Below are 8,699 nucleotides of genomic sequence, written 5' to 3'. Positions count from 1 at the left end.
ATCCTGGATTGGCTGAGTCATACCCCGCCTAAGGAAACTCGTTACAATATATATATATATATATATATATATATATTTGTTTTTTTATTTATTTATTTTTTTTTGACTAATAGGTCTCTACATCCAAAGTTCCGAAGCATTTGTTTGCACATTTTTTTTCGACTTGAATAAATATTTCATATCTCATTTATGGAAGTAAAAGACTAAAAAATAGTGCCAAAGCCACGCAAAGTTAAAGACCTTTACAACCATAACCAAAAAGCAAATATAATCCAAGAAAATTGAAAAAAAAGAAAAGGAAAAAATCATAAAAATTAGAATTGAAAACTTTAGTTAAAATTAAAATAGAAAATTGATTAATCACATTATACATACTGTAACTACTGTACTGTATTTTCATTATTTTCACTATTTTTCCACAGCTACCTTAAATCAAAAAAAAACCTAGATTTTTTCAATATGAATGACTGAAATCATCGAAATTTTTACATTGAAAAGTTCAGTTGTAATCAATGCCGCGAATTCTAATTTTTTAAGTAATAAAAAGGAAAAAATACACTCACGTTTCAAGACACCAATAATGGAAATATATTCGGACAAATTCAGTTAAAAAAATGTCACGTTGTTATTTTCTATATTATGTTGGAAAACGCTCAATTTTTATGAATTCCATCTTTCCTTCTAATGTTTTAAATTTTAGTTTACAGAATTTCATTTTTTTTAAATTTTCAATTGAAATAATTCTACTTCAAGCTTCACACATTTGCTTTTCACGACTTGTAAGAAAGTTTTTTGTCATGAAAAAACCGTTAGCTGGTTTTTTTTTTTTTATAAACGACAACCTATTGCCAAAAAATACTACAATTGCAAATGCAAAAGTGCTAATTCTGACTCGCTCAATTGTAAACAAATTTCAGCTCGTATGAGAGTAACTGGCTCGCTCATTTAATTACTCTCCTACGAGCCGAAATTTGCGCTTTTCTGCGTCGAACGCTCTCTCTCTTTGATTCTGCAAGTGTTTTTTCTTTCAAATCTTAAAATTTGCAAAAGGAACAAATGTGAATTTGTTTATTTATTTATTATGGACATTTAATTAATTCTCTAATAAATTCAAATTATATCTTTTTCCCCAACCATCTGGTCATCGCATAGTTGCGATAATGTACATTATATTGTGCATTATACATTCTACAGGTACATTATACATTTTACACAACTTGTAAATGCATTGTGGCAATGTTTCTCCGTACTTTTTATTCAATAAAAATTATCGTACCTGCTAGAATATCTGCAACAGCTTTTCAGTATATATCGTGTTATTATTGGTCTCATATATTCTTTTACGTTTCTCAATTTAATTTTTTTTTAAAATAAATTGGCTCGGTAATTAATATCCTAGAAAATTTAAGAATTATTTTTCATATAAGCCACGTTTTCGTCATGAACTGAAGAAGAAGAACAGCAAACCTACTCATTGGAAATCATATGTCGCGCATTTTCTGTTAAACATCTATACGATTCAGTAACTGTCGTTTTCTGTAAAAAACGTCCAAAATCTATTAAAGTAAAGAAATTGACAAAAAGAAGACGAAGAACCGACAACAAGATGTTTAATCTTATTAAGTTATAGTTGATTGAAAATATGTTTAAAAAAACCGTTCTTTCTTCAATTTTTAGGTTCATTACAATTTTGCCCGTTTAGCTCACAGTAAGCTACACATCTTTCTATGAAAATGAATAAAAGCTACACATGTTTCTATGAAAATGAACAAAAGCTACACATCCTTTTATGAAAATAAACAGAAGCTCAGAAAGCTCCCCGAAACATTTCTATTTTGTTTATGTTTCTATGGCACGTGTTTCTTCCTGCTGTATGAAATTTTTTACTAAAAATGCAGATTAATGCGTGAATGGATGCACATTTATTCTAAAAAAATATTTCAAAAAATATACAATTTTGCAACTTTTCTTATAAAATATATTGTTCACTATGGAAATATAACCTTTGATTAGTTTTGCACAGGCTTTCATAGAACTCGGCGTAACCTTGCATTAATTGATTAATTGTATGAAAACATTCTGCTAAGTTAAGTTGAAACGATTAGTTGGAAACTAAAACTTGTAACCCTGTCATCGATTTTATTGAAATCTATAAATAATTTCGGGTTAGTAGTAAGCCTTAGTAATCTTCGTCTTTGGTGCTAAACTTTTCCAAAACTTGATAAATGTCATTGACTTTTTTTCTTATTTTGCTGCAGGCTGAGAGCCTCATCCATATCATATAACATATTTTTTCATTAATCAAGCGTAAGATGAGTTACACTATTTAATCTTGGGTTTTAAACGAATCTTCTTTACCTTAGCATTCTGTCTTAGGCATCCTGCCTGTTGGCAAAATAGACGAATTTCGATTCGTTTGAAAAATTGAATACCTCGAGGAAGTACGAGTAAGAAACGAAACCGGGATGATATCTTCAATTCCCTTTTAAAAAGCAATCTACCCCTGTGTGAAGGTCGATTAACAAATGTACCAATGGTTGCCTTTTTACAAAAAAAAGAAGAAAAATAACCTTTATAGTACAGTATAGTAGTATTGGTTGTCCGTCTTTATGTACTTGCTTTTCCCATATCTTCGCCGTTTTTGGATTCTATTTCAGAAGAGAGGAAAAAGAAGATTCTCTTTCGAATCAAACTTTTCTTCGACTGCTACACAAATGTGTTGGAGCAAACAGATAGTCATCTTACGGAGGTACATTTTTCACTTTTTAACAACTTCTTCCCGGTTTTGTTTCTTATGGCGAAATAGCGTTTATTGCAAGAGAAATAAAAATTTTTCTTATATTAAAAGTAATGCAGACTCCGCTGGTATACTTTTTGATAATTTCTTGGGGCGCTCCGCTTTGTTTTTCTATTAAAGTATGTTGAGTAAATCAATCATTTGCTACCTACAACATCGACTATCAACAGTTTCATCGGGGTTCAATAATTCATAACATACTACGCTTTCTGGCCCCACCTAAGGCAAAGTGTTATTATATATATTGTAGTCATTTCTCAGACATTTGCATCTTTCCCATGGCGTATACATGTGCGTTAAAATTCTGCTGGATCGCATTTAGGCGGTATGGCATACTTCAAATTCCTTTCCCCTCTCTCTCTTCAAGAACGATCTTCATTTCTCGTATCGAAATAATCACTTTTATCGCCGAAACCAGGTTTCTTATATAATACTATTTGGAAATCGACACAAAAGGAAGTTTAATTTATTTTTCTTTCGATTTCATAAAAAAGGAAAGCAAGTATTGTTATTAGGCCTTAATTCGGTTATTAACGTAACAAAAAAAAGGGCGGCCATAATAACTGGAGCCAGCATGCGAAGTGCAATTGTGTGTGTGTTTGTAATTGTGCTTGTTGAGTTCTTGAAAGTCAAACAGTGTTGCAAACTTTGGCTGAAAACGAATGATATGGTAATAGAAGATGATTGAACGCAAAAAGAAAAGGAAAGAATAGGAAAAAAAAAAATTCTCAAAGGATAAATTAGCTTTTCTAATAAAGCAAGTTACTTCCCCGAGATGACGTAAATTTTTTGCTACAAAGAGATCGAGGAGACAGCCATATAACTTGAAGAACCTAAAGAAATCTCTAATGCCATCAAGCCTGTGATATCTGAAGATTAGATGCTCAGCAGACTCAACAACGTTGCAAACTTCACAAACATCACATGGTATAATACGAATCATTTTTAAAAAAATTTTGTCATAAGTGTGACCAATCATGAGTCTATGAAGAATTTTGATTTCCCAGGAATTAAAAGAAGATACAGAGAAGAGTTTGAATTGAAATGTGGGATTTAATTTATAGAAAAGGCGATTGGATTTAACGCGCGCGATCTGTTTATATTCGTGGTTTAGCTGTTGAAGGATGTGGTTGCGAATTGGTAGTGTATTTGATGGACAAAATTGTTCCATCAACACGAGCTCTCCCTGCATGAAAGTCGGCTTTTACATTTAAAAAAAAGCCGCAGTGGCCATATATTGATTCTCTGCATCTCTTTTATTTATTAGAAGTAGAGCTGACCTGCTGTCAGAAAAAATAACAAACCTTCTGATACCATCGGAGATAGCAACCTTAATAGCATGTCGAATGGCGAGCAACTCAATAAAAGTTGAGGAAAATTCCTCCATAGATGTTTCACGACCGAGAAGCCAGATACATTATGTCCGACGGAACCGTCGGTAGCATATATATCGTATATCGTATCCGTTGTTGTAATAAAAAAGGAGCTTTTCTTGGCATAACAACCTTATACAAGAGAAGTTGACATTTTGTTTTGAGGTAGAGATCGATTCGAGAATGTTCATGAAGACTCTGCATTTGCTGGTAATGAAATTCAAGGGAGGAATTGAATCTAACTTATCAAAAATATGACGATTTTTTTGTTAGCAAAAAGTATAGCTGCAAGTGACAGTATCACTGAGAGATATAATTTCCTGAAAAAAGGAAGGATTTATCATCTCGACTCTAATTAACGTTGATAGTTTTCCCCTTACATGTGGTTTTGACACTCGCCTGGTTACAAATTTACTCTACAATTACCGGGCGTTGCCCTCTATAGTGAATGTTTATAATGGACTGTTCTACAATGCGAAACCAATGATAAGAGAAGAAAATTCTTGGGAAGCTGCAATGCTGAAGCAAAACACATGGCGTATTCTTCCGCGGAATACGTTCTGCAAATCTGCAGAAAAACGACTCGCCATCGTGGTATAATCCTTACGAAGCGAAGGAAGTAAGTTTTCTCTAGTTTAAAAGAACAATCCCTTCTATCTGGAATTGAATAAATTTATTTTTTTTTTCAAGGTCTTTCTAATGACAGCGAAATTGTATCGTCATAACATTAAAGCTGAATCTATTGGCATCATAAGTCCGTACATGAAACAGGTTAAACATTTGCGAAATCTTTTTGTTGATGCCGACGTAGCAATGCCTAAAATTGGCATTGTGGAGGAATTCCAAGGACAGGTATAACTTTCTTAAAATTACACTAATGTTGCAATTAATACCAATGTTGATTTCGCTTGGTCTTTTTTAGAAACGCGATATAATATTAATCTCAGGAGTGAGATCAAGCAAGGAGCATATACGTGACGATATGCACCATAGATTAGGATTCATACGAAACGAAAGATCAATCAGACTCGCAATTTCTCGGCCTCGTTGTCTGCTTATGATATACGGCAACCCCGACACACTCTTTTTGGATTCTCATTGGCGCATGATCATAAATTACTGCATCGATAATGATGCCTACCTCGGTCATTTGTCGGCAACATTGTCTAGCTAGCCGAAGGAACAGTTAACAATCAAGATAATTAAATTACTTTTGGCCTTAATATTCATTTTTTATTTTTTAATTAATAACATTAAGATAAGATAATTAAATTACTTTTGGCCTTAAAATTCATTTTTCATTTTTTAGTTAATAACATTAATTAATAAATAAAAATAAGACTATTTTCCCAGTTAATATATTTTTTAAATATGGATTCAAACGAACAACGATTAAGTTTGTATGCACAGGTCTTCTTCTTGTTGCTCTGCAAAAATTTGTTTTGCTAGCGAGCGTTCTGCAGTAGATCCGAATAACCGACAAATGATGCTGAAATCTATTAATTTAATATTTTGTCGACACATATTGATATTGTTGCAGAAGCGAAATGATGAACGCCATATATAAATGAAAATGAGTAAATTGCAATATGTCTTCTTTTCCTTTCGTTACAGGATATATCTATACTTATACCAGAACACTCGGGCTATATAACAAATTTCAGTTAAAGGTTTTTTTTGGTCTTTATATCTCATGATTTTGTGAAAATTAGAGATTTATACCTATGTATGTAAGTTGAAAAACCAACAAGCAAATATTGCTATTAAAAAAAATTTGGAGAATATATCAAGTGAATGGAGCTTCGCTCTTCTTTATGATCAAGTAAATATATTTTACAGGTCATCATCATTTGACTTGGTCGCTTTTGCTCTTTTTCCATCGATCTTTTTATCTGTTTGGAGATGCCTTCAGATAATACAGCATTGCTTCTAAAAAAGGAAAAGTATACTCTCAATACAATACAATTTCAAGATATTTTCAAAATACTTCATAAAATGCTTGGCATTTATTGTTCTTTGATCGATTAAAAATATGTTGTTTAAAAATGTGTGTGATCCTTTGACTTCTCCGGCACTTTCTAAGGCAAAAAGAAAAATACAACTCGAAATTCTGTTAGAAAGCCTTCTTTAGTTAGAACCATCTATTTTTTATTTAGTATACTTATACTTGTAAACATAATAAGAAAAGCATGCACGCATAAGAAAAACTTTATGTCTATAAATGTCATTACAGTCTTACTTACTTTGAAACTGAAAGTTTCGCTTCAACGCACTGTAGATTGAACGAAATGTAACGTTGGATCATACGTAATACAAATCATTCCTACAAATTTCACAGAGGTTTATTGAAGCGTTTGGAGAATACAAAATGTAGAATGCTTTAATATAAACAGCGAAACGAGATCCAACGTCATTTGGTTTTTTTTACGTATATATACACTTATGTCTATATATAATGTGCCGGCATAAAGGTTGACTTATCATGAATCATTTATAAAATTGATTATACTAATATTCTAAACTTTTATCAGATTATGAAAAAACCCGAATTACCTTCGAGTATTTGCAAGAAATGTAATGCTTTTTTAACTATAGCTTACAAATTTCGGATAATGTGTAAGAATTCTAATAATTATTTATGGGAATTTGTATGCAAAGATGTATCCAAAGAAGAGAGTAGCGAAAATGAAGAGTATTTGTTAGAGTGCAATGAATCAGTCACTGGTCAAACGGAAAAAAATGATACACAATTCCAAAACGAGGATTCCCAAGGTAGTATAAATACTGAACACTTTGCTAATGAGGAACATTCCGAATTTTAGCTAAAATCGACAGAAAACGATGATATGTTTGAGAATCTACAAGATGTTGGTGAACATAGTATGAGGATGACAATAATGAGGATGACGGCATAGAAACTACTGGAGAGGATTTAGAAAATTCTCAAGATTCCTCGTTAAGTCATACAAATGAAAATAATCGTGTAAAAGAACCTCAAAAGTATATTTGCGATATGTGTGGCAATTGAAGAGCCCATTTAGAGATATTATTACATCAAAGCAATCCAAGAACAAAACTTTTAATTAAGCAAATGAAAAAAAGAAAAACTTCTTAAGGCACTTTTACAAAAACTGACTACATAATGTTATATATAGCTCATAAAGAGAATCAACGTCGGTCGAGATAAGAAACACAAGTTTGATTAAAATTTTTTTCTAGAAAAAAACATTTAAAACGCATTTTTTCTTGGCTTTTTATAAAAAAAATGTTCTTTATTTAAAGAGTTTTTTTTTAAACGTTTTCTTCTTCATTTTGTTGAACATTTTTATTTAAATAAATAAACAAAGGAACAAACAAAACAATATTTAATGGAATGAAAGAAGCAGATGAGAAAAAAAAAATTTTTTTAAAATAAAAATCACATCAAAACCATTTTTATTCCAGAAGTATTAATTTAAATAATTATATAATTATATAACAATTTTACATGAGTACCAATTTTTTTTGTTTTCTTTTTTTTTTTACGAGGTGGGCATTGAAAAGTGTTTAGCAGAAAAATAAGAATAATTAAATTCAAGGAAACAGAGAAAAAAAAAACTTCCTAAAAATTTTTATATTACAAAATAATGACCTTAACGAGAATTGAGGGGCAGCAGAATGAATGTATCCCGCGCCCCCTTTGTATTTCAACTTTATAAATATTACATTTTATTACAGTTAAAATGCAATCACGGATTCTTGTTTTTACTTGGAGATCATGCGTATTTTACCCTTTATCAGATTTCTTAACTCTGTCACCATTAATTCATGCTATTCTTTGAATACAGAGGCCACGTCACTAATTAAAGTGGCTTCTACTTCAGGTTTTAGTGACATATCTGCCATAAACGAATTTAAATCACGAGGCAATGCCGGCGTTTTCCAATCATCTAAGGAAAGAGCAAAAAAGAAAAACAATATCCATTATAGGTTCGACAAAGTTTCCAACTGTTTTATTACGATACTATGATCATAAAAATCTTCAAATATTTCGATGACATGGTCGTCGGTTCATTTCGTATTTCGAAAATGACCAAAGGAGGAAAAGCTGCTATGCTTTTAGCTGAAGTAGTTCTATTGCCAAGTAGTAGCGTGTCAGATAGCCAAAGCAAAAAAAAAAAGCATGCCGAGAGCAAAAATTTGTCGCGAACAATTTCCCTCTGCTTCGTAAAATGCGCAGAACACCTACATTCTTTTCTCACTGGAACTACGAAGGAGCATGACACGTCTCGTAACTGATTTCTTATGGGATATGGTCCCAAGCTACCACCGGATGCCAGTTTATGCAGATTCGTCATATTCTAAGCATATGCGCGGTATTTGGAGAATAGAAGTCGATTGTCTCAATTGAATGATTCGATGCTCTTTAGCGGGAGATGCTAACCTCAGATGCATGGCAATCTGTACTTTGGCGCAAAAGCCCTAGATATCTATGGCCAAACTGGACACAAATTGTGAGACTATCAATATAGTTTAGTGTTCATTTAAAA

This window comes from Glossina fuscipes, unplaced genomic scaffold (genome assembly GCF_014805625.2).
Source record: "Glossina fuscipes isolate IAEA_lab_2018 unplaced genomic scaffold, Yale_Gfus_2 121, whole genome shotgun sequence".
NCBI classification, from domain to species: Eukaryota; Metazoa; Arthropoda; class Insecta; order Diptera; family Glossinidae; genus Glossina; species Glossina fuscipes.
Note: the sequence above shows the minus strand (reverse complement) of the source record.